Below are 27,294 nucleotides of genomic sequence, written 5' to 3'. Positions count from 1 at the left end.
CAGGTTACAGATTGAATCAACAGATAAGGGGCCAGAGTGCAACATGCAGAGTAATAGCTCTCCTACATCACGGTTATAGCTTTTGACTTTCACTGCCTGGCTTGCATGATATAATAGTCTCATATGAACTATAAGACTCATTTACAGAACTCAGTCATAGTGAAAACTGAGTACAAAGAACGACTGAGATTTCTTCTTACCTCCCCATAAGTGATTAGTGTTTCACTGTGTATATATTCCTAACTATTTATGTATCTACAAATATATTACATACATACATACACACACACAGAAAAGCCTAGGCAAAAATTGGAGTCTGGAACTAAATTCTCTATCTCCTCAAAATGCAGGGATGTTTGGAGCTGGGGGATCAAGTACATCTGTGATACACTTATAAATTTTACAAAGGGTAAATAGATGCAGTGCAAGAAAATTACAAATGATAAACAGAAATTACAATGCAAGTAAAGGGCTTGATCCCATACTTCCCACTCAAGCAAGGTTACCATTTACTGTGATAGAGAGCAGGACTGGGACCAAACTTTGTTATGACTACCTGACAAAAGAAGCAGAATATTGAAGTCAAAAAAACAAACTCTGAATGAATTCAATTTCCCACAGGCGTTTGTGGCAATAAATCCACTGGGCTGAGTTCATCCCTGATGTAACTCCATTGATCTCAATAGTTACATCACAGTTGAATTTGGCTTTTCATCCTAATTACAATGCTTGATACCATATATGCAAACATTATAGCAAATCGGATGAACCCAACTTCTTTTAGTAGTACAATCTTTCAATATATGTGTATAATTGTGTTAAATGTAGTTACTTTGCTTAGTAATGTAAAACACTGAAGTAATGTGTCAGGATATCATTTATTAAACAAGTATAACCCTTATCTTTTGCCAATAGGGTGTGCATGTTGTCTGAGCACGAACAATCATAAATTTTCAGTTTGCAGCAGGCTGTACTGAGCAAACTGCCACTTCGAAGCCCCTAATTTAAGATTCAAAGTATGAAATTTAGTCTTATTGAAGGATAGTTATGAATAATTAGTTGCTAACAAGTTAAACCTTGGTAAACACTTGAATACCCACATATCTAAGTAAATGTCACAACTCCCTCAAAATGCCAGCCAGCCACAATTTCTTATTTATACTGCAAATCTACTGATAACAATGGGCTACCATCTTGTCTACAGGGAAATTGTTTTAAAAACAGTTCTAAAGAAGACATGAGGTAGCGATTACCAGGAGCAGTTGATACTGTCAAGGAACTACTGGGTGGGGGGAAAAGAATGAACACATATAGAAAAATTTTTTCTCTTCCTTGTAAATTTTCTATTCCCCTGGTTGTTAGTGCTAGAGCTTTCTTCTTCAATACACTGGTTTCTGCTTTTTTGTGATCCTGAACAAAGCTCATAATTTACCATTTGTCATTTCATAGTTGGTTACAGAAATTATGACTATGTCAGAAGTTGAGAATTCTGATCCAGTGCAAACTCAAACAAGGGAAGACTGTGACCTTTGACTGGAAACTAGAGTGGATATAAATCAGTGATTTTTTAATAATAACAATTTGATGTTTTATTTAAATTAAATACTTTTCTTTTTTTTAAATAAACCTATTTGAAATGGACAGCATATGGTAAGGTTTAATATAATCTACTAAAATCATTTAAATATAATAAAAAATATTCAAGCATTACATGTTTGCTAACAAAGTTTTAAAAGAAATTCAAACTGTAGAAGTCACTGGTTAAACATCTGGAACCAGAGTTTGCTGAATTGCTAAACCAGTTTTGACAGCAGTAGTTTCTTTTGCAGGTGCAAAGAGAATATTTTCTTCATTCCAGTTTATTCAACTAGTTCAATTCAATGACTAGTTCAAAGTTAAGAAACCAACTGGGAATTAAGAGCACAGGAAAGACAGTTTTCCTCTTCCAATCTATGAGTAAAAGCTAGGTGTGAGATCGAGGATACGATCTACTAGCTCTAAAATCTTGAAGGACATGGTGGCCAGAAACAATTAGTTCAATTCACTAACTACAGATAAATACTTCCTTTCCTGAAAACATCATGTTTTGATTAAAAAAAAATTATGTCTCCAGTATATTTAAGGTAGTTTAGTTAACTAATGAAAACATTTTAAAATGTTGGTTTTGTATTTCTATTCAAACACAATTTGACAAATCACAAGTACAAAATTAATCAAGAAAATTATAATTTACCATTTTCTAACATAACGTAAAAATAGAAAAATTGAATAAATGGATATTAATCTATATAATTGCTTAAATACACACACAGAGAGAGAGAGAGAGAGAGTATCCTCTTGGCTAACAGACTCAAGTACCAAATTTAGCCTAAAGTCAAGTTTTAATTGCAAATGGACATGTTTTAACCATTACCAACCAACATGAATCAACCTTTCTTTAGGGAAAAAAAACTAAAAAGTACAAATGCAAAACAAAATTAAAATCCATGATTTGAATCAAGGTTTCCTATTTGCTGACTTAAATTGTTTTCACTTATATCAATGCAGCCAGCTGGAAATTATTTTTTTATATGGACCTTTGACCATTAACCAGAGTAACAAGAAATATTGTGAAAATGCAGCTAAATGTAAATAGACTAATGTTTAAGCATAATACATTCTCAGGTTTTCCCAGAGTGAAAATCCCACTTGAAAGTATTCTAAACTGTGTAGGCATCAATTCATTAGCTGCTGGGTAATTTGTCATCCTGATATATCACAGCATTCTCTGGTTTCCTTCACTGCATTATTTGTAATTAACAGGTATGATTCTAAACAATGTAAGTGTTTGTTTGTATAGCTTTGGTATTGCAGGCAACCAGCTTTTATATGGGAGAGGAAGCATAGTCAAGCAGACTGCACACAGAACTGGGAGCCAGGAATTCTTAGTTCTAGCAGCTTTTGTCTACAGAAATATTTAGTTTGCAGCAAGCTGGGGGGTAAATCTACCCCACAATAGTCTGCTGTGAACTCTGGGCATGGTTACACTGCACACAAAAACCCCTACCAACCTGCAGCAGCAAGTCTCAGAGTTTGGGTCTACAGACTTGTGCTGAGAGGGCTTGTGCTATGGTGCTAAAAATTGCAGTGTAGATGTTCATGCTCAGGCTGGAGCTAGAGCTCTAAAACTCAGCGAAGGGCGTGGGTCTCAGAGCCTAAGCAAGAACATATACAATGCTCATTTTAGTGTCATAGCAGGAGCATGCATCTGCATGTCCGGGTTCTGAGACTTGCTGCCTTTTGTTGTTGTTGTTGTTTTTGTGTGTAATGTAGCTATATCCTTTGTGTCTGTGTGGACCCTGCTGTTCTACAGTAACAGTTCCCCAGTGTGCTTTGATCTACCCTCTTTTGAAAACATACTAAGTAATTTTAGTGCTCAACAGCACAGTCCATATGGACACTTAGTACATGGCAAACTACTACAGGGTAGATTTACACTGCAGCTGGCGGCAAACTAAGTTTTCCTGTATACAAGCCATGACAGACTTAACGGGCAGTCTTGCTTATCCTCTGACCTGGTTTACTGTAACTCTATGAATTCAAATAGAATTATATCCCCTGAAACTCAGTCTGAATTTGGCCCATCTCACCTAACAAGGCTATGCAGAAGATTATGTATTACTGTTCACATAGTTTTCAAGACTTTGAAAGTTAAATATTATGAAAAATTCTAATAAGGGAAGGGATATTAAAGAAGGTACTAACAGAGATTCCCCCAAGTGACAGTAACCCCCCAGTTTCACCAAGTACAAAAATCTTTTAGTTCTTCTGTTAAAACTTGTAAGCTAATGTCTGCAGAAACCATTGATTGCATCTGTCCCATGAAAAATACTCTATTACTATGTAAAACTTACAAACAAGTTAATTGACTTTGTTCTTGAAGTAAACAGTATGCTAGCCTTAAGCTGTAATTGATACAATGTAAACAAACAGACCCCCACCCTCTGTGATTACAAGGCCGGGAGTCTCATATGAATTAACACACACCCCGAAAGTGGTGGAGACAGTAAATTAAAATATGGTTAAGATATGGAATGTATGTTGATGAATGCTTGATGTGCATGAATAGTTAGGGAGGTGCCAGCCTAGAAACGGAGTATCCATTGGCCGAAGAATGTGTCAAGTGGACCACCAGACAACGCTCGGAGGGTAAACTGGGATCCACCCCAACACCTGGAAGGATGAGAAACACAAACTTTGGAAAGTGTGGAGCCACCAGGAATGTGCCACTTTAGACAGTGTGCAGCCACCAGGAATGTGCCATCTGCTGACTGAGTCAGCAACAGCAGGATGAAACAGCTCCCATAGACTAACATAGGAATTAATTCCTATAAGAATGAACTCCAAAGACTGAGGACTTTGAGTCTCTGGTTCTGCTGCCAACCTCCAGGAGCATCAGGTGCATCTAACACAGCCTCTGCTCCATCCTCATGATCAAGATACCTGCCCAGTAACTTGGCATGAGCAAGTTCTAGGCTGGTAACTATAACACCTATACAGAACTTGAATGAATGATTGTGTGAATGAATATATATGTGTGTGTGTGTGTGTGTATAAGAAATAGGAATAAGTAGTAAAAACAACGTTGTTCGCTTTTATCTTTTGCTTTATTATTATATTTACAATAAATGTGGCATCTTTGCCTTATCTCTCTTAATAAGATCATGCTGGTTTTTATTCTGTTGGTAAAACATAAGTAGGAAACATTCTAAAAAAGTTATCTGAGCAAAAGTAATAATTGATTTGTTAAAACTTTATTTCAACTTTACAGTGAGGATCACTATTTTCACAGCAAGTTCTGTTGCCTGCTCAGCTCTGCAACCCCTCTGTTATCTCCTGGTAGAGTGGTTGTGCCACTCTCCAGATCAGTTTCTAGGTTCAATTTGCTTTTTCACACGTACAGACTGTTTTTGTCTCTTTATTATTTTTTTTCCTTTGGCAAAGTTCCCTGAGATGTTCTGAGACTCTGAAAGAGATAGACAAAATTAGTCAATAGAACACTTTACCCAGCTGTGCAAGTCTATTGAATGAAGCAGGTTCAAGGAGAGAAAAACATTTCTAAGGGCTTTTCTTTTTATCTGATTCACACTGGCATCTGGAATTGGCTCTCTCATTACAGAAAATATTAGAAAAACGGGAGAAATGTTAAACAAGGGGAAAAAGAGCCAAATTAAGACATTGTATTTACTTTCAATGGGAGTTGCCTAAATACAGAATGTATATAAACAAAAGGCCCATTGCTTTTCTGTGTATGAAAAACTGCAGGTTTTAACTCTGATGCCTGATAAATTGTGTGCTGGGGAAACAGCAGGTTTTGGAATATTTATAGATCTGAAAGGATCTGCAACAGACATCTGCAGGAAGTCTCTTCCTTCCCACTGCCTCTTCTCCTATCACCCCACTTCTGAGCTCCTCTCCCATACACACTTGCCTTGAAGGAGTGAGATGATCTCTGATTTAATCAACTGCCTAATTAACCAACCTGCTGAAATAGCAATGGAAACAAAAAATAATAAAGTTGATAGGTCTGCTTTTTAGTGCTTCTGCAGCTTTTGTGAGAGCTGCTTAATGAATCTTCTCACCCCACGAATGCACAGAACTATAAAGCCTGTTGATTGGTTCAAGGTGGGTATACACTGAGGCAACCACTTTGGTTTCTGTGGTCCCATGGTGTTGGGTACCAGAGGTTGCAAAGGAATATCCATCAGTTATTGCTAGAAGCAGGCTGTCTCTCCTTGCTGAGTCAATCATGTTCCAGAGGTACCAACAGTGGTTTAGTACTGAAGCATGGTTGGAGCTAAGGTCGTTAGAGGAGCCTAAGGACTTGGCAGCACCAACAATATCAGAGGAGTCAGGAGCCTCAGTGGTACTGGGCCAAAAACCCAAAGAGTCAGACACAGTCGACCTATGAAGAGACCGAGGTCTTTTCAACCAGAATCAGGAGAACCAGAAATCCTTTTCTTAGGGACTCTCTCAGAGATCTCTCAAGTCTTTCCCTTGGAAGGTGCAGGTGAACACTGAGCTGAGGACAACAAGGCACTACATTTGCTCCAAGACTGGTGTATAAGGTGGGAGCTTCTGACCTGGATCTGAAGTGGGGCAAAGGGAGCACTCCATCATAAGTGGTGTCAGCTTAATCTCCTGATTCTTCCTAGCCCTGCTCTTAAGAGCTAAACAGAATTTGCACCTCTGTAGAACGTGCTATTCTCCTAGGCAACAAACACAACAGAAATGCTCCTTCTGACAACAATCACTTCCCTGCAATTGAGGCGATGTTTGAACTGTGGTGATCCTGGCATATCCCCTCAACAGATGGAAAACCTCCCAGGAGGAAGGACCAATCCTGATACAAAACCCAACAAATCCAACTAAACTAATAAAACTATTAACTAAAGATTAGGCAAGGCAAGTTTGACCATTTGAAGCAGGCTGGCTGGATATGCTTTGTGACTGGGTGTACCTCATCCTTCAGAGCCCCCTGCTGAAGGCCCTAGGGTCTTACTACATTGCTCTGCAGAAAGGAGCAGCAAAGGGGTCCTCCAAGCCTGCCTAGAAAGGCTATGCCAAAGCAGCCAATCAGAGCCCATCAAACAGCAAACTGGAGGAAACTGGATGTGATTACTGCTTATGGGTTCTCTGGGCTGGGATCTGGAGTAGTGCATGGATCCAGGTTTCCCCCACTGGCCTCTAGCGGAGTGCCCTAAGCCCCAAGAAGGAGATAAGGCTCATTTAGAAGCCAAAGCAAAGAGTAGAGTTTAAAGAGCCCAGACATGGGGCTGAAGACCCTGGAGAGGGCAGATAGTTCTGTTAGAATTTTGCTACCATGAAAGGACTCCATCCATTTAGACAGTGTGACTTGGCCAGAGGGCTGAGCCACTGAAGACGCACCATACAAGGTCAAGAACCTACAGGGTGCACTAGGGGAAGGAAATGGCCTGCAGTACCAGGCGCAGTAGCTGGATGCATTCAAGAGGTGAGAGTCCCTGTCACCTTGTCTCAGGCCAAGGCAGCTGAGAAGAAACTGAAGGTGGTTCACCCATGCAGCCCTCTATAGCCTTGGTGCGGGACATAAGAATACGTAGCCATATGTGTGAGCTGAACGAGCACTGCTAATGAAAATATTTTATCAAAAACACATATGATGCATGTGCACATGAAGTGGAGCAACCTTAGGGTCACTATGTGAAGAAGCAGCTAAGAATTCAACAGACCATAGAAACAGAGATTCCATTAAGCCCCCAAAAGTCTTCTAAGTCTGGGTTGAGGCATGGTCCGAGGCAGTGTGGGAACATTCAGCTGTGTTTTAGGCCTGTTTGTTTCTTTTTTAATGCACATGAATCCAACTCACTAGCTGATTTTTTCCAAAATTTACTGGGTGGAGGCTAAGCCTGGAAAATTTCAACCCAAAAGGAATTTGTCTGAGAAAGTTATGAATAACTGAAATGAGGATGTAGGGTCTTTATGTAAGCTAGCCTGCATTTCACTCTGATCTATAGCGGCTACTCACATTGTACCAGAACAATCAAATACATCTTTCATCCAATGATCTCTATGTTTTTCACAAGCTAACTGCTTATTTTCTTTATTTTTTTAAAATAGTATTTGCTTCTCCCTTTCAAGACTTACATTTGTGACTGGTAGGTAAATATCTTTTATTGGAAATTGGGTGGAACAATGAGACTAATAACAACTGAAGCTAATCTCAGCAAGTCATTATATAACAGAATATCCCAGATGAAACACTAAGCCATTATTTGCTTTGTAATTCGTGCAGTCAGAACTACATACAGATGAGGCCAGTGAGCTATTTTTAAAGAGAAACCTATCTCTGAAAGAATTGCATTCCAGAGTGTTCAGAGAAGATACAGATTTATTACATAGTGGATTTAACTGACAACTCCTCCACATCGTGAAAATACCTTTCAGTGCTGACTCGCTGTTCTCAAGGTAGTAGATTTGTTTCCCCTCCACTTAGAACATAAATAATACTGGAAGAGTCATTTAATTGATGATGGTTATGCTTTTCATTCAGAAGGTTAATTCTAAAGACTAATTTGATGTAACACTTCCAGTCTTGACATACATTCAGTCTTATACAAACTCTTATCTTTGAATTAATCTCTCTGGGATGAACGTTGAGGTTCTTAATTAGCCCTTAAGAAAGGCTAGATTGTGCTATTTAAGCATAGCCCAGAGTAGGAGGGACAGTACTCTACAAGGAACACCAAGAGGCATTCTGTCAGAAAACCACACCTGTGATTGCATCGGTACATGGGAAGAAATGACTGCCCTCACTTCCTTCTCACTTTTCACAGCCCTTCTTGGGAAGTAAGGAAGTGGTCACAGTTGTACTGGATCATTACTCAAGGCACCCAAGGGGAAAGGGGAGAAAGTCCTTGCAGGTTCTTCCCACACAGTGTGCACTTGACTAAGAGCCAGGAAGAACAGGGAACTCAGTAAGGGCTTCAGGATTTGGCACTAACTTTCCATACAACTTCTCTAGGCCTTGCCCACATTTAATGTGTTGCAGATGTGGGTTCTTATTCATAGATTCAAGGATTGGAAGGGACCTCGAGAGGTCATTGAGTCCAGTCCCCTGCCCTCATGGCAGGACCAAATACTGTCTAGACCATCCCTGATCGACATTTATCTAACCAACTCTTAAATATCTCCAGAGATGGAGATTCCACAACCTCCCTAGGCAATCTATTCCAGTGTTTAACCACCCTGACAGTTAGGAACGTTTTCCTAATGTCCAATCTAAACCTCCCTTGCCGCAGTTTAAGCCCATTGCTTCTTGTTCTATCGTTAGAGGCTAAGATGAACAAGTTTTCTCCTTATGACACCCTTTTAGATACCTGAAAACTGCTATCATGTCCCCTATCAGTCTTCTCTTTTCCAAACTAAACAAACCCAATTCTTTCAGCCTTCCTTCATAGGTCATGTTCTCTAGACCTTTAATAATTCTTGCTGCTCTTCTCTGGACCCTCTCCAATTTCTCCACATCTTTCTTGAAATGTGGTGCCCAGAATTGGACACAATACTCCAGTTGAGGCCTAACCAGCACAGAGTAGAGCGGAAGAATGACTTCTTGTGCCTTGCTCACAATGCACCTGTTAATGTATCCCAGAATCACGTTTGCTTTTTTTGCAACAGCATCACACTGTTGACTCATATTTAGCTTGTGGTCCACTATAACCCATAGATCCCTTTCTGCCATACTCCTTGCTAGACAGTCTCTTCCCATTCTGTATGTGTGAAACTGATTGCTCCTTCCTAAGTGGAGCACATTGCATTTGTCTTTATTAAACTTCATCCTGTTTACCTCAGACCATTTCTCCAATTTGTCCAGATCATTTTGAATTTTGACCCTATCCTCCAAAGCAGTTGCAATCCCTCCCAGTTTGGTCTCATCTGCAAACTTAATAAGTGTACTTTCTATGTCAATATCCAAGTCGTTGATGAAGATATTGAACAGAGCCGGTCCCAAAACAGACCCCTGCGGAACTCCACTTGTTATACCTTTCCAGCAAGATTGGGAACCATTAATAACTACTCTCTGAGTACGGTTATCCAGCCAGTTACACACCCACCTTATAGTAGCCCCATCTAAGTTGTATATGCCTAGTTTATTGATAAGAATATCATGCGGGACTGTATCAAATACCTTACTAAAGTCTAGGTATACCACATCCACCGCTTCTCCCTTATCCACGCAAGACTCGTTATCCTATCAAAGAACGCTATCATTGGTTTGACATGATTTGTTCTTTACAAATCCATGCTGGCTATTCCCTATCACCTTACCACCTTCCAAATGTTTGCAGATGATTTCCTTAATTACTTGCTCCATTATCTTCCCTGGCACAGAAGTTAAACTAACTGGTCTGTAGTTTCCTGGGTTGTTTTTATGTCCCTTTTTATAAATGGGCACTATATTTGCCCTTTTCCAGTCTTCTGGACTCTCTCATGTCTCCTATGATTTTCCAAAGATAATAGCTAGAGGCTCAGATACCTCCTCTAATAGCTCCTTGAGTCTTCTAGGATGCATTTAATCAGGCCCTGGTGACTTGCAGGCATCTAACTTTTCTAAGTGATTTTTAACTTGTTCTTTCTTTATTTTATTTTCTAAACCTACCCCCTTCCCATTAGCATTCACTATGTTAAGCATTCCTTCAGACTTCTTGGTGAAGACCAAAACAAAGAAGTCATTAAGCATCTCTGCCATTTCCAAGTTTCCTGATACTGTTTCTCCCTTCTCACTGAGCAGTGGGCCTACCCTGTCTTTGGTCTTCCTCTTGCTTCTAATGTATTGATAAAAAGTCTTCTTGTTTCCCTTTATTCCTGTAGCTAGTTTGAGCTCATTTTGTGCCTTTGCCTTTCTAATGTTGCCCCTGCATTCCTTTGTTGTTTGCTTATATTCATCCTTCGTAATTTGTCCCAGTTTCCATTTTTTATATGACTCCATTTATTTTTTAGATCATGCAAGATCTCGTGGTTAAGCCAAGGTGGTCTTTTGCCACATATCTTTCCTACCCAGCAAAATAGCTTACTTTTGGGTCCTTAACAGTGTCCCTTTGAAAAACTGCCAACTCTCCTCAGTCATTTTTCCCCTCAAATTTGATTCCCATGGGACCTTACCTATCAGCTCTCTGAGCTTACCAAAATCTGCCTTCCTGAAATCCACTGTCTCTATTTTGCTGTACTCCCTTTTACCCTTCCTTAGAATTGTGAACTCTATGATTTCATGATCACTTTCACCCAAGCTTCCTTCCACTTTCAAATTCTCAACGAGTTCCTCTCTATTTGTTAAAATCAAATCTAGAACAGCTTCCCCTCCAGTAGCTTTTTCGACCTTCTGAAATAAAAAGTTGTCTGCAATGCAGTCCAAGACCTTATTGGATAGTCTGTGCCCCACTGTGTTATTTTCCCAACATATATATGGATTGTTGAAGTCCCCCATCTCCATCAAATCTTGGGCTTTGGATGATTTTGTTAGTTGTTTAAATAAAACCTCATCCACCTCTTCCACCTGGTTAGGTGGCCTGTAGTAGACTCCTAGCATGACCTCACCCTTGTTTTTTACCCCTTTTAGCTTAACCCAGAGACTCTCAACACTTCCATCTCCTATGTCCACCTCCACCTCAGTCCAAGTGTGTACATTTTTAATATATAAGGCAACACCTCCGCTCTTTTCCCCCGTCTATCCTTCCTGAGTAAGCTGTACCCATCCACACCAGCATTCCAATCACGTGTATTATCCCACCAAGTTTCAGTGATGCCAACAATGCCATAGTTGTATTTATTTATTAGCACTTCCCGTTCTTCCTGCTTATTACCCATACTTCTCGCATTTGTATATAGGCATCTAAGATACTGATTTGATCTTGCCTCCCAGTTTTGCCCTGACCCTCTTTTCTCTCTGCCATTATAGCCCAAGCTCCCTTCTATTTCCGACCCATCTCCCAGGTCCCCATGTTCTCCGCATACCTGTGGGCTTTGCTCACCTTTCCCTGTCGAACCTAGTCTAAAGCCTTCCTCACTAGGTTCTTCTTCTAGTGCATGTCCTATTTTGCATTGTAGCTGTTGTGCCTTTTACATAATAAGCTCTTCAGGGAAGGAGCCTTTGTCATTGAACAGTGCTATGTACATCCCAATCACTATGTAAATAATAAAAGGTGACAAAAGAAATCCAGTACATATTTGAACCAAGCTGCTAGCCACTGATTGAGAGCGCTCTCATTTTACAAACACCTCCTCTCAAAGTTCTACCAAGGATTCTGATTGTGTAGCAGCTGTTCATAGCATAAGTTTTCATGATGGCAGGAGCCAAATCTTGCTCATCTCACATTCAAGTAGTACCATTGGAGTGAACTTTAAGATGCCTGTCACATTTTATATCTAAATCACAAACACTTAGTATCTATTTGCCATCTCTGCTGCACACATTTAAGTACTTCAAAAGACACATTCATGTTAATTTAGAGTTTGTGAAAGGAGTCAGACTGACAGGACTTAATTTAAAAAAAAACAACAGTTGATATAGTAACACTCTAGGAATGCAGTAGGAGCAGGGTTCTGATTGCTTATCCGGCAACCAATATGTTTTTTCCTAAATTCATGCAGTATGTTCAATACATTTCTACCTATAGAAAATCCCTGCTGTTGATTCACTTTGCGTTCTAATACAGCATCAATGCCACCCATGTTATTCTTGACTAATTATATACCACACTACCAACCCTGGAGCCTGATTTAGTGCACTGAGTTAATTAAAGTTATAAATTAATTGTAAAATAATCAGTTTAATGACAGTGACAAATTCAAAATCCAGTGGCTATGAAGCCCCTATGTCAGATGCTATGGGAGGATAGTGTTGGACACGGAGCACATCCCTTGATAGGAGCAGGGGCAAAAGGAGACATATTAATGGGGGCTAAATCCCCAAGTGTTACACTTTGGAGCCTGGATTGAAATGCCCGATCTTTATTTTTCTTAGTCTTAGCACTCTTATCTGTGTAACCAGAGTCTTCTCTCTTTCACTTGCTTGGCCCTTAACTCCTTTTCCCAGAGCCCTCAGATCCCCTCAGTTTATTCACTAGCAGCTCTACCTATTCTTTCTCACTCTTCGCCCAAGTGAGCATCTTTGGTGTTATTTCCTTTGTAAGCATGATCTAGCTCTCCAGCCAGTTGGTCAACTCAAATTTCATAGCACTCAAATTATCATCAAAGGTGACAAACCAGAGCACTGAAGTTCTTTATTTAGCCACAGAATAGACACAGTATCAGTGGCAGCAGTGCTCATCCTTCCCCCACCACCAAATACAGTAACTACTGCTCCATTAACTTGCCTCAACCATGATCTGAAAGGACAACATCTAGGAAGAAGAACAGTTAAGCTTTCATGCACACTAATTGTCTGTCTGGATTTTTAACACTCTGCTTCATGGTTAATATGTGGCAATAATAAAATGCAACTCCCTTACAAAAAAAAGTCGAACATTTTGGAGTTTGAAAAATTGTCTAGTTTCCTCTACAATTAAGAAATAATCAGAACCCAAGACTTTATGTAGTTGCATAGGTTTATTTGTTCCTAACTGTGGTGATGGTAGGAGTCCAACTACTGTAAAATGACTGCCAACACATTGTTTTAGTACTGGCAGTGTATTTTATATTATTTATAGCTCTCTCATGCTTTCTTTCAGGAGGATCCCATGCTTTTTAAACATATCTTTATACTATGGGTGGTGAAGATCACCTCTAATAAAATTATTTTATTAGGAACAGGAGGTTTCAAACTTACTTTGTACTGGGAAGCTCTAAACATTTAACAAATTTATTATTTCATTCTTTAAACCCCCTCTGACTAGCTGCAAAAAACACATGGGCCCCTGCTATAAGGAATCTGTTCAAATATATTTAAGAGTTTAATTTTTTATCACTGAATCATCTGGTGCAATCACCTCATCACATTTAGAAACAGAAGGGTTTACAAATCCACACATGTTCCACTTCTAATCAGTACTGTCCAACAAGTTTGTGAAAGGTTAAAATCAATATAAGAAAATGGTTTTCTTTTCCCAGGGGTAATAGTGAATTATCAATTTAAACACAGGTGTTTTCAACTCTTCATAACAGAAATTGTATCAAGACTCCAGTGCTCTAAGCAAAGGTAGAATTTCCTTCCCTTCATAAAGGAAGATATTCTTTCATTATAAAGTATTCTATTATGTAAATATCTACAAAAGAAAAATATAAAAGCTAAAGAAATAGGTGGAGTGGGTGCCATGTTGGAGTGAAAATGTTGAAGTCTCTGCAGCTGGAATAAATATGACTAAGAGCACACCTACACTGGAAAATTTACAGCACCGGCAGTTACAGTGCTGCTCAGAGAACACAAAAGGAAAACCGCTGTTGTGTGTTCACACTGACAGCTGCCTCTGCAACAGTGCGTTCACACTTGCAGGGCTATTTGGAGCGGTGCACTCTGGGCAGCTATACCACAGAGCACCTATTTCTCTTTTGCTGCTAAGCCTTGTGGGAAGGTGGAGGGGGTCATGGGGCATCCTAGGTCCAGTCCCAATGACCCGTGATGCATTGCTTCACGTCCGAGCAAACCCTGTGCTTCCGTCAGCATTTGGCACCATCGTTCAACGGTTTGTGTACTGTGTGCCCTGCCTCTTTCAGGCTGCAGGAATGGATCCCGAACTGCTGACCAGTATGCTGCTCACTCTGACCAACATGTCACAAGTGGTAGTTAAGTTATTTCTTAAACTACAAAATCAAGAGGAGTGCGACGTTGATCTCACCATGCATAGTAGCTATGATATGATATTGCTTGTGGCTTTCATGGAGGTGATGACCACAGTGGAACGCTGCTTTTGGGCTCAGGAAACAAGCACTGACTGGTGGGATCACATCATCATGCACATCTGGGATGATGAGCAGTGGCTGCGGAACTTTCGCATGAGAAAAGCCACTTTCATGGGACTGTGTGATGAGCTCGCCCCAGCCCTGCGAAGCAAGGACACGAGAATGAGAGTTGCCCTGTCATTGGAGAAGCACGTGGTGATTGCACTGTGGAAGCTGGCTACTCCAGACTGCTACCGATTGGTCACTAACCAGTTCGGAGTGAGAAAGTCGACTGTTGGACTCATGTTGACGGAAATGTGCAGGACCATTAATCACATCCTGCTCTGAAACACCGTGACTCTGGACAACATGTGTGACATTGTGGATGGCTTTGCACAAATGGGCTTCCCTAACTGCAGAGGGGCGATAGATGGCACGCACATTCCAATTCTGGCACCAGACCACCTAGCCACTGAGTACATTAATCACAAGGGGTATTTCTCAATGGTTCTCCAGGGACTTGTGGAGCACCATGGATGTTTCACGGACATTAACACAGGCTGGTATGGAAACGTGCATGACACACACATCTTTCGGAACACTAGCCTGTTCAAGAAGCTGCAAGCAGAGACTTTCTTCCGAGACCAGAAGATGACCATAGGAGAAGTCAAAATGCCCACTGTGATCCTGGAAGACCCCGCCTACCCCTTAATGCCATGGCTTATGAAGCCGTTCATGGGGCCACTTGACAGCAGCAAGGAGTGGTTCAACAACAGGCTGAGCAAGTGCAGAATGACTGTTGAGTGTGCATTTGGCCATTTTAAAGCCTGCTAGCGATGCCTGTATGGGAAACTGGACATGGCCTACAACAATATTTCTATGCTCATAGTCATGTGCTGTATGCTCCATAATATTTGTGAAGGGAAGGGTGAAAGCTTCACTCAGAGCTGGACCGCAGAAGCTTAGCACCTGGAGGCGGAGTTTGAATAGCCAGAGACCAGGGCTATTACAGGGGCACAGCATGGGGCCATAAGGATCAGGGATGCCTTGAGGCAGCAATTTGAGGCTGAAAGCCACTAATATTTGTTGCTATGTTCGGGATTGCAATGTTTGTAATGCTAGGAGGTGATTGGTGCTCATGATGCAAGAAGGCATCTTAACATATTTGAATGTTGCTTTTAAGTGCTCTTTTTGCTTTCACTTAATAGAATAAAGATTGCTTTCAGACCAACATAATTCTTTTATTAAAAGACAACAACCGAAGGAGAGAGTCAAATGAAAAATTTCATCAGCAGGGAGGGGGATAAGGGAGGGGAAGGTCTCAAGAGGAGGAGGGGTCCCAGGAGAGCTACTGATTTGTGTATGTTCAGGGATCATACTCAACCTTCTTCTCTGGAGTACAGTGCAGCGGGTACTGTACTTCAGCAGGTCCATACTGCAAAGGGATAGGTGTTTAGTGCAGTGGGTAGTGGGAGTCCACACTGCAGGACTGTGAGGAGGGAGGAGTGGAATGCTGTGGGTAGACAGTGGAGCCAAGAGGTTGATAAAAGTGTGTTGGTGGTGGTGTGGGGGGGCATGGAAAAAGTTTTGTGACAGCGGCTGCAAGGGAGGGCAGGTGCGGAACAGCTCGGTTTGAAGAGCTAGTATGGCCTGGAACGTGTCCACTTGGTGCTCCATAACTGTTAAGAGCTGCTCCATGGCTTCTTTCTGGTGTGCCACATTCTCCTTTTGGCAGGGCAGGCGCTTCCATTTAGGTGACCTAGACGGTCACCTAGGGCGCTAGGATTTGGGGGGGGCGGCATTTTGCCACCCTCAGCGGCAATTCGGCGGCGAGGGGTCCTTCCGCGCTCCGGATTTTCGGCGGCAATTCTGCGGCGGGTCCTTCACTCGCTCCGGGACCCTCCGCCAAAGTGCCCTGAAGACCAGGAGCCGTGGAAGGACCCCCCCGCAGCAGAATTGCCACCAACGACCTGGAGTGCGGAAGGACCCCCCCCACCTAGGGCACCAAAAACCCTGGTGCCGCTCCTGCCTTTCGGTCCCTCTTCTTGCTGTCCCACTACTCCTTCAATTCCTGTTTCTCAGAGGCAGAGTGTATCATAGCCTCACAGAAAAAGTCTTCAGTTTTTCGTGGCAGCTTTCTAATTCTGCACAGCCATCTTGCTGCTGATAAGGGAGGCTGGCCTCTCAAGGTCATCTCTGTGAAGTTTTAATGCAACATTTTACAGAAGCAGTATTGTTTGCAACACAGAGAACACTGATTCCGTGCTTTAAAACACAGCCAGTACTCACAGACCTGTCACTAACTGGCTGACCCCAGGCAAGCACACATGAGCCACAAGACCCCCCAAATGGTGAGTAGCCACAGGGGCAGGGTAAATAACTGTTCTCAAAGCCTGCTGTACACTGGGCACGTGGCTCTTGGGGAAAGCCAGCACTTTAAGGGGGGCTTGATAATCATTCTTGTCCCCACACTTTCCACGGGATGTGATCATTATGGAAGATCTCTCACTGGTGAGGGTGAGCAGGGAATCAAGGGAGAGTCTTCTCCAAGCCTGCATCTTCTGTCCTGGCCCCTATGCGGCTCGCCTGTGTGCAGCAATGGTCCTCCTTCCTCCCCACCTCACCGTGACGGCACAGTGGTGCAGGAAAGTTACTGTTAATGGGGCAAGAAACAAAGCAGTTCTGCTGAGGAATCTGCAGCAGCGGATTGCCCAGTATCTGCATGAGAGTTTCCAGGAGATCTCTGAGGGACATTCCCGTGAAGTGAGGGAATCAATCAACAGCCTGTTTTGCCACTCAGAATAGGCATGTGGTGGGAGACAAGCCTGATTTCTGCAACCCTCCTGCCCCTAACAAATCGCTTCAGCAATTCCCCAAGTCAGGTCCATTTACCAGAGGCCTTCTCTCCTGTTTGTGCTTCACCAAGATCTGACTGCTGTGACTAGTTAGGCTCCTCCAGAGTAGAAAAGAGTTCCTGACTGCATGCACCTCTGGCCTCTGTGTCATCCTCTGCCTCTGGGTTTCCCTCCCCCTCTTCATCCAAGATTTACTCCTCCTGGCTCAGTCCACTCTTGACTGGCACGTGAGACAATGAAGTATCCACAGGGGCCTTCACAGTGGAGGTGGGGTCGCCATTGAGTATTGCATCCAGCTCTTTATAGAACCGGCAGCTTGTGGGCGCAGCACTGGAGTGGTGGTTTGCCTCCTGCGCCTTATGGTAGGCGTTCCGCAGCTCCTTCACTTTTATCCTACATTGCAGTGTGTCCAGGTCACGGCTCCTTTCTATTATGCATTGTCAAATCTATCTTTAGGTATCATAATTCCTACAGCTGGAGCACGGCTGGCACTGGACAGCCTCCTCTCCCCAAATGCTCATGAGGTCCAGCAGCTCAGCATTGCTCCAAGTGGGAGATCACCTGGTCATGGAGCAGGCATGGCCACCTGGAAAGATGCGCTGAAACCTCTGCACGCATCACTGAGCAAACAGAAAGGGGACTTTCAAAATTCCAAAGGAATTTACAGGGTGGGATGACAGTTGGTCACCTGAGGGAAGGGCAGTAGAGTTCAAACCAATGACCAGAGAGGTGAGAACAGGCATTGTGGGACACCTCCTGGAGGCCAATCACAGTGTTGTAATTGCCACGGTGTCTCTGCTAGCACCTCAGTGCTGTAGCCCCAGCGCAGAAAACTCTACACCTCTTGTCAGGGTGGTTTTTTTAGAGCGCTAAAACTGTGCAGTTTCTGCACACTAAATGGCTTGGCAGTGTGTACACCTCAGGAGTTACAGCACAGAAAGCTGATTTACTGCACAGAAACTGCAGAGACAAGGCCTAAAAATTGGTAAAGAACAGTGGATATTCTGCAGGGAAATATAGCTATATACAAGGTGTAATTTGGTATCCTGGAAATGTAATGTAAGTATTGAACAGTTTTTGCCTAAATTTTCTGAATCAGACTTCTGAATGTCATAAGGAACTGAGGACAGAATACAGTATGCTCAGAATACAATTTCCCTGATTCTCAAACATCACTCTAAACTTATCCACTCAACATGTTCTCTCCAGGCATAGGTTTCAAAGTAGGGTATAGACTAAGAGGTATTTGAGATAACTGAGACACGGACCATTTAGAGCTTTGCTTTGGCCCAGCATCTTGAATTTCACATGAAGGCAAACTGGCAGTCACTGAAGAGTATGAAACATAGATGTGATATGCTCTCAGCAAGCTACGCTACCTAAAAGGCAGGCAGCCACTACAGATCTCTGGAGAAACTTCAATGGATCCATATTCCACTGATATCTGCAGTTCTGTCAAAATCAAAATGCAGTGTGAAACAGGGTGATTTCACCATAATTTTGTTTTGGCAGAAGACTGGGAAACAAGTTCTGACAATATCAAAACATCCCATTTTGAAACTTTTAGAATGAACAATTTCAATTGTTTGTTTTGAAGTGACTTTTCATTTTGTATTTTTTTTGTTTTACACATAATATAATATTAAAAAGTCAAAATAGACACAAAATATTTTGTCAAAATGAAACATTTCAATGAACCCGAAAATCAAAATATTTTGGGGGTTTATTCTAACTTGGAACAAAGCCAGATTTCTAAAATTTCACAATCCTATGTTAAACAGACTTTCTGTCCTCTGCACAGCTGTGGCAGCCACATTCTTTACTAGCTGGAGATCCTGAATGGCCTTCAAGGTCAGAGAGAGATCATCTTGTAGCATGTCAGCCTTGAAGTGGCAAGGATGTAGATTACTGTGGCAAACTTTCAGATTAAAGGTTATTATATGGACAACTGAATAAGAAAGTGTAATGGCATGGCATCCACCTCTCATGAGCACCCCCTTTTGATTGGGTGTGTCTGCGATCTTTAAACCAATCCTGGCCCTGGTATCAGGCCATAGCCCTAGAGCTTCCTCCCTGTAGGCAAGGGTTTCACCTTAGCTTGAAAAACACCCACCATAGCCACTGAGTACCTATGACTCCAGCTGAGGGCAGAACCTCCAACAACCAGCCCCCAAATGAGGCAAGCTGGGCACTCAACCTCAGCAGCCATCTTGAAAACATTGGTAACTTATCACAATTCTCAGGTTCCTGCACGTGCCACATGCTGTCTGGGTGCTGCAAAACCTGTACAGTGCCCCCATCTGCATAAATAGAAGTCTTAGAGCCGACTAGTCTGACTGCGTTTGAAGGAGGTGGGCCTCTTGGCTCCCATTCCCCAAGTCCTTTCAGTATAATTCCCTAATCCCAGGAGGGGCTGAGGATAGCAGTACCAATCACTTAATGGCTTGTTTTTGGATTTGCTGAACTTATTCTGTTCAGCCAATATACTGGAGTCCACTGTTTCCTTGCAGGATCAGTATAATCTTCTTGAGGGCAGTTTCCCTAAAACCTTCCAAGAGTCTCTCTTGGGAGCTGTAGAGCTTCTCCCAAACCTCTCTCCCAAAGCTGCAGAACAACTACCTGGAACTTCCTGCTTTTAAACCCTTATTACGACCCTGACATGATTGACAGGGCTAACATGCCAAGGCCAGTTTGCCCATAGCAGTTCTTTAACTCTTTTTTTCTGTAGCGCAGGGTTTTTATACTATTTCACACAACCATGTAATTTAGAGAAGCTTTGAAACTAATTTAAGCTGTGCCAAAGGACCTACTGACATCTATGGTTAGCCAGAGTGCTCTCCAGACATGACCTTTACCCACCTCCTTCAAAAATGGGTCTGCAAGGAGATGGCATAAGAACGGGCTATGCTAGATCTGACCATTTCAAAAGTTATCAAACAGACCCAAAAATCTGGGCCACTGTAATTATAAGATAAAAGTAGAAAACAGACAAAGAGGTCAAGGTTCACTGCTGGAACAGGTACCTAGTACTTATGGGTCAAACACAATGAATTCAGACATTCAGATCAAAGCAGCACCTGGTCTTGGGATGCTTACCTAAAATTTATCTGTACTTTTAAGCCTCTTTAGTTTAACATTCAGTCTAAGCACTTTACTAGAATTACTGTATATACTTGTTCATACGCCGAAGGGGGTCGGCTTATGACCAGGTATAGAGAGGGAGAGGTGGGACACAGCCCCTCCCCCCAACACAGGGAGCAAGGAGAGGCAGCACAACCAGCAGAGCCAGAAGGTAAGAGGCGGGGCCAGAATCTCTCTGCTTCTGGCCATGCTGCTCTCCCCACAACCTCCAAAGCAGCTGCAGCTCCGGGGCTGGCAGGCTGCAGCTGTGCCGCTCAGCCCCGCCCCCTAGATCAGGCTGTGGTCACGCCCCCAGCCCGCCAGAGCATGCTGTGACCACGCTGCCTGGCCCAGCCTGCTGGAACATGCTGTGGCCACACCACCTGGCCTGACTCATGAGAACAGGCTGCATCCACGCTACCCAGCCTGCCGGAGCAGCTCCAGCCAGGTCAGAGACATCCTCCCTGGCCCTCCTCAGATAAGGTGGGAAGGGGTGGGATGGGGAGAGTGTGGGGGTCCCAGGTTAGGGGTGGGGTCATGTGGGGGTGGTCACAAGGGTTACTTCCCTGACTCTCAGCTTCTCTCCCCCAAAAATTTCTCCAGCAGTTGCTGTCTCAGCCCGTCAGGGTAAGCAGCTATCACGCTGGGACACTTTGTTTACTTAAAGGAGTCCTGTGGCACCTTATAGACTAACAGACGTTTTGGAGCATGAGCTTTCGTGGGTGAATACCCACTTCATCAGATGCATGTAGTGGAAATAATGACAATATATATCTCCAGATCAGTGGCACAGCTATGGGCACCCGCATGGCCCCACAATATGCCAATATTTTTATGGCCAACTTGGAACAACGCTTCCTCAGCTCTCGTCCACTCATTCCCCTTCTCTACCTATGCTACATTGATGACATCTTCATCATCTGGACCCATGGGAAGGAGTCTCTGGAAAAAATCCACCACGATTTCAAGAGCTTCCACCCCACTATCAACCTCAGCCTGGACCAATCTACACGGGAGGTCCATTTCCTAGACACCACGGTGCAAATAAGTGATGGTCACATTACCACCACCCTATACCGAAAACCTACCTTCATGCCTCCAGCTTCCATCCCGGGCACATCACACGATCCATTGTCTACAGCCAAGCACTGAGGTACAACCGCATCTGCTCTAACCCCTCAGACAGAGACCAACGCCTACAAAATCTCCACCAAGCATTCTCAAAACTACAATACCCGCATGAGGAAATAAGGAAACAGATCAACAGAGCCAGACGTGTACCCAGAAGCCTCCTACTGCAAGACAAACCCAAGAAAGAAACCAACAGGACTCCACTGGCCATCACATACAGTCCCCAGCTAAAACCTCTCCAACGCATCATCAGGGACCTACAACCCATCCTGGACAATGATCCCACACTATCACAGGCCTTGGGTGGCAGGCCAGTCCTTGCCCACAGGCAACCTGCCAACCTGAAACATATTCTCACCAGTAACTGCACACCGCACCATAGTAACTCTAACTCAGGAACCAATCCATGCAACAAACCTCGATGCTAACTCTGCCCACATATCTACACCAGCGACACCATCACAGGACCTAACCAGATCAGCCACACCATCACCGGTTCATTCACCTGCACATCCACCAATGTAATATACGCCATCATATGCCAGCAAAGCCCCTCTGCTATGTACATCGGCCAAACTGGACAGTCGCTACGGAAAAGGATAAACGGACACAAATCAGATATTAGGAATGGCAATATACAAAAACCTGTAGGAGAACACTTCAACCTCCCTGGCCACACTTTAGCAGACCTTAGGGTGGCCATCCTGCAGCAAAAAAACTTCAGGACCAGACTTCAAAGAGAAACTGCTGAGCTTCAGTTCATCTGCAAATTTGACACCATCAGCTCAGGATTAAACAAAGACTGTGAATGGCTTGCCAATTACAGAACCAGTTTCTCCTCCTTTGGTTTTCACACCTCAACTGCTAGAACAGGGCCTCATCCTCCCTGATTGAACTACCTCATTATCTCTAGCTTGCCTGCATATATATACCTGCCCCTGGAAATTTCCACTACATGCATCTGACGAAGTGGGTATTCACCCACGAAAGCTCATGCTCCAAAACGTCTGTTAGTCTATAAGGTGCCACAGGACTCTTTGCTGCTTTTACAGATCCAGACTAACACGGCTACCCCTCTGATACTTTGTTTACTTAGGTTTACCTCCGTGCCTACAGACGCTCGAGGTAAACAAACCATCTCGGCCTACCAGCAGCTTATCCTGATGGCCCGCGAGCAAAGGTTTGCTGACCCCTGAATTATAGGGTCAGTTTATGAACAAGTTATAAAAATTTTCCATTTTTACCTATCCATCTTGTGGGGGTTGGCTTACAAACGAACCGGCTTATGATCAAGTATATACGATATATGAAATTTCCACCATTTCCCAGTTCTTGCTGACAAACATTGCAAGGATAGCCTCTCCCAAAGTATTTGATTCAGGCCAAAAATACAGAGAGAAGGGGGAGATGTTAGCAAACTTTTTAGACTTTCTAAAGCAGGCTTGAGTTTGGCACTTTGTACATGTACAGAACTATGTACATAGTTAATGATGATGATGATAAAAGCTTGAATTCTTTTTAATATCTAGGCAAAGCGTCTATCCAGTTCTTACTTTATCCACAAACAGGTTTATCCCTTAAAAAAAGTACTACTGCAACGGTCGAAGTCACTGTTGCATCACTAAGCGTATGTTCAGGTCCAAATAAATCTCATTTGCAAAGAACTTCCAAACTGGGGTCTATTTTAGTTGCCCTTATTTAATTTTATTTTAATTGTGATTATTTTTTTGAGTTAATTGCGTGAATTAACTGCGATTAATTGACAGCTGTAGTAATTACTTCATATTTTTCAGGGTTCTATCACCTGGTTTATAAATTTCTAGAAACTGTCACTTTATTACACTAGGTTACAGTACTGTTAGTTTCCAAAGTAACTATCCATTTGTAGTACTAACAGATACAATTAAACCTGCAAAAATGACTATCTATATTAGTCATTCCCCCTGTATTCAGGTCCCCAAAGTGTCCAGATATGTACTGTGACAGGTTCGGTCACAGAAACTCCCCTTGAGACTGTCATTTGATGAGCTGGGATACCGCTGAGAACAATCCTCCTGCCAGAACGGGTGTTCCTTCACTCCTGTCTTGCTGAGTTAGACACTCCAGTCAGCTCCAGCACAAACTCAGAGGTTGGGCCATGCCTCCATCCCAGTTCACTAAAACTGAGATTCACTCAGCCCAGGGGCTTCTCAGTCAGTAGGGACTTTCCCAGTGCCCAGTGTTCAGTCTTTCTGGGAGCCTGAACCCCAAATAAATTTGTTTTACTCTGTATAAAGCTTATACAGGGTAAATTCATAAGTTGTCTGCCCTCTATAACACTGATTGAGAGATATGCACAGCTGTTTGCTCCCCTAGGTATTAATCTCCTACTCTCAGTTTATTAATAAACAGAAGTGATTGTATTAAGTATAAAGAGTAGGATTTAAGTGATTTCAAGTAATAACAGCCAGAACAAAGTCAGTCACAAAGCAAAATAAAACAAAACATGGAAGTCTAAGCCAAATACATTAAAAAACTGATTACAGGTAATATCTCACCCTCAAAGATATCCCAATAAGCTTCTTTCACAGACTAGACTCCTTCCTAGTCTGGACCAAATCCTTCCCCCGATACAGTTGTCAAGGCTGAATCCCTACTCTGTCACTCCGAGTGCAGAAGGTGGGGGCCTGCAAGGATTCTAAAAATTAATACTTGCCACTCAAGGCTTGTATTAAACTCCAAAGGTTACACCTTTTCTCTGACCGTGGCTTGGTAAATGCTGCCACCACCCAAATGCAAAGAAAACCCCTTGGACTCAGGAAGGCGCACTTGGGAATTCCTCCCTGTGGGGTATCCTCAAGCGCTTTCACCCTCCCCTCCCCCTCAGGGAATTGTTGAGAAAGAAAACAAAGGAAACTAGCTGCTGCCACCAGCTAATCAAACAGCATATGCCCAAGCCTCTTAGGACACCAAAAATCCAATCCTGTTCTTAAAAAAGGTAAATTTTATTAAAAACAAAAAAGAAGAAAATACATGGAACTTAGGCTTTTGCTAGCTTTTAGAAGACCAATTCCAAAAATTAAGCACCCAAAATATTTTGGGGGTTAGCTTCAGGGTGGATTTGATTTAAATCAAATTGATTTAAATCATGATTTAAATCACTAGTCAGGAAGACTCAATTTAATCATAGATTTCTATATAAAAGTGCATTCTTGTTGACTGTTATAATCTTTATACATATTCTTCGCAAGTAGAGGAACTTCATTAAAATATTCCCAAACTGGGTCTCTTTTACCGCCTGCTGCCGTTATAGGTTTTCCCTTCTAGTGAGAGAATGGTATGGTAGATCTCAAATCAATGATGGCTACACTCAGAAAGACCTCAAGACTTCTGGAATACGCTGCTCAGACAGCTTCACTTTTGTTTCTACTGCCCGTCCCTCCCTCCTCCAGACTTCTTCTCCTTGTCCAGATCTATTCCACCCCGAATAATCTTCCATTCATTGAACTTTTTGAAACTTTGAACTTTTAGAGAGAGGTAAGGGATTGACTCTGTGTACACAAATTTGCAGAGGGACAATAGGGTTGAGGTCTGTTATTTCTCACCTCTGTATATTATTTATTTATTTTAAAACATTTTTGCTGTTAACAAGCACGTTATCTCTGGAGACACAAATCCACAGTTTGAGAACTGCAAAACTAAGCATCTCTGATGGTATCTTCTAGACTGAGCACTGAGTCCCATTGGGTAGATACAAAGATTAACCTAAATAATCTATACAGACGCCCCTGGAACCCCATAAAATTGGGTCCCTAATCCATGAACTATTGGAACTCATTTACAAAATTTTTCTTAAATAGTACATGAATATATTGTCTCATACTATAGAATTAGAATTTATAATCCCTATTCCATGATGAGATATCTTTGAGCTATAATGTATCTTAATTAAAACTATCTTTAAATAGGTTTTTTCCTCAAAAATCTGATTTAAATTAATTAAAAAATCTGTTTTGATTTAAAAAAAAATCATTGATTTTTATGCACCCTGATTAGCTTAAAGGTTACAAGCAAACAAAAGCATCTGGGGTTAGCACAGAGGAGTCCACAAGTCTTAAAAAATAAACAGAAATAAACCTAATCACATTTCCTAAACATTCCTAATTTACTTGCATATTTGGGTTGTTAAAAGTAATTCTAGATATGATTTGATGGTTTTCATACCTGGTTGAAACTTTACACAGCATTCCTGCTTATAGCATTGCTGCTCCGTGTCTCCTTCTCCGGAGGACAACAGATATGCATCTGACGAAGTGGGTATTCACCCACGAAAGCTCATGCTCCAATACTTCTGTTAGTCTATAAGGTGTCACAGGATTCTTTGTCGCTTTAGACAAAGGGAAAGTTTCTTTTCCCATTTTTAAAAGTTTTAGCCTTCCTATTGGCTCTTTTGGTCGGGTGCCCACTCCTTTTCTTTTACCTCTGGGCTTGTTAACCCTTTACATGTAAAGCAAGCACAGAACAGACACCAAGAGAGATTTCACAGCTAACTGGCTGGCTGGGTGTTCATAAAAGGGAGCTACACCCCTCCCTCCCACACACTTCATTTATCACAACAGTACTTGTTAGTTCAAGCAGACATCTTAGGTGGTAAGCAAGGGGTTTTTTGTGACTGGCAGCCCCTTTTGTCCTGCTCCCTCTCCCCGCTCCCCCGTACACTTCCTTTTATAGCTTTGGTACAAGGCGGGAATCTTTTGTCTGTGCTTGTCCCCATCCCCACCTCATCAATGGAAAAGTACAAGGATTAAGATGGATTCCAGTATCGTGTGACATGGTCACATGTCACTGTAAGACCCCTAGTCTCCATTCTTCCTGGGTTGGCCCACACACATACAGGAAGGTAAATAAACCATTTACAACCAATTGTCCTAGTCAATGGGAGTCATCAAGATTCTAAACCACCATTAATGGCCCACACTTTGCATAATTACAATAGAACTTCAGAGTTATATTTCATATTTCTAGCTTCATATACAAGAATGATACATGCATACAAATAGGAGGAATATATTCCGTAGGCTATAACCTTTGTTATGATACCTTATGAGATATGGTTATAACTTTTGTTATGATACCTTTTGCATAAAGCATATTCCAGTGACATCATATTCACACTTATAAGCATATTTCCATAAAACATATGGAGTGCAACGTCTCATGTACCATTAAGCAACAGATTTTTGTTGTTCCTTTGAGTGGTCAACTCAGACATAGACTGGACTTAAATGTTCCTCTCCAGAAAAATGAACATGAAGTATTGCACTGAATGGGAGTTGATCTCTCAGCATCTTTGGAGCTCCAGCTCCTAGGTATTAATTTTTCAGATTAGTTAGTGTCTATAAAAGACACTGAAGAGGAAAAAATTATATGTAAATGCTAACTAGCTGTTCTGCTAGGACAGACTTGAACACTGAATATGTTTTCATGGTGGCAGCTTCCAAAAGGGGCCTGGATATGACACATACCACAGATGTACCAGCAAAGGCACTGCTCCAAGAATGCTCTAACACTGTGCTCAGTAGTCAATAAAAACAATTAGTACAACTACTTTGACTTCTAATGTGTTTTGTCTTGTCCATCACTGGGTCATTATTCTTTGTGAACATGCTATCGCTATTTAATTCAACTAAGTTTGTATCCATGCTAATTGTTAGGCGCACACTCTAGAGACTTCAATACAGTCATAGACTAGCAGCTCAGCAACATACAAAACAAATACAGAAACCCACTAATGAAGTGAGAAGAATGTAATATAATG

The 27,294-nt window shown here is 42.2% G+C and overlaps 1 protein-coding gene across 2 annotated transcripts in view; it reads left to right on the top strand.

Moving 5' to 3' along the window:
- LOC127053333 (zinc finger and SCAN domain-containing protein 12-like) overlaps window positions 1–27,294 on the top strand; it is a 377,840-nt gene that overhangs the window by 222,278 nt on the left and 128,268 nt on the right. The window contains exon 1 of one of the 2 annotated variants that reach the window (XM_050957888.1): window positions 22,217–22,519. The exons of the other annotated variant lie outside the window; for it this stretch is intronic. The gene's annotated coding sequence lies outside the window, so the exon portion shown is untranslated. Of the gene's footprint in view, window positions 1–22,216; window positions 22,520–27,294 lie in introns of those variants that run through there. 2 annotated transcript variants of the gene reach the window in all.

This window comes from Gopherus flavomarginatus, chromosome 6, assembly GCF_025201925.1.
Source record: "Gopherus flavomarginatus isolate rGopFla2 chromosome 6, rGopFla2.mat.asm, whole genome shotgun sequence".
NCBI classification, from domain to species: Eukaryota; Metazoa; Chordata; order Testudines; family Testudinidae; genus Gopherus; species Gopherus flavomarginatus.
Note: the sequence above shows the minus strand (reverse complement) of the source record. Positions and strands in the feature narration are given on the sequence as shown.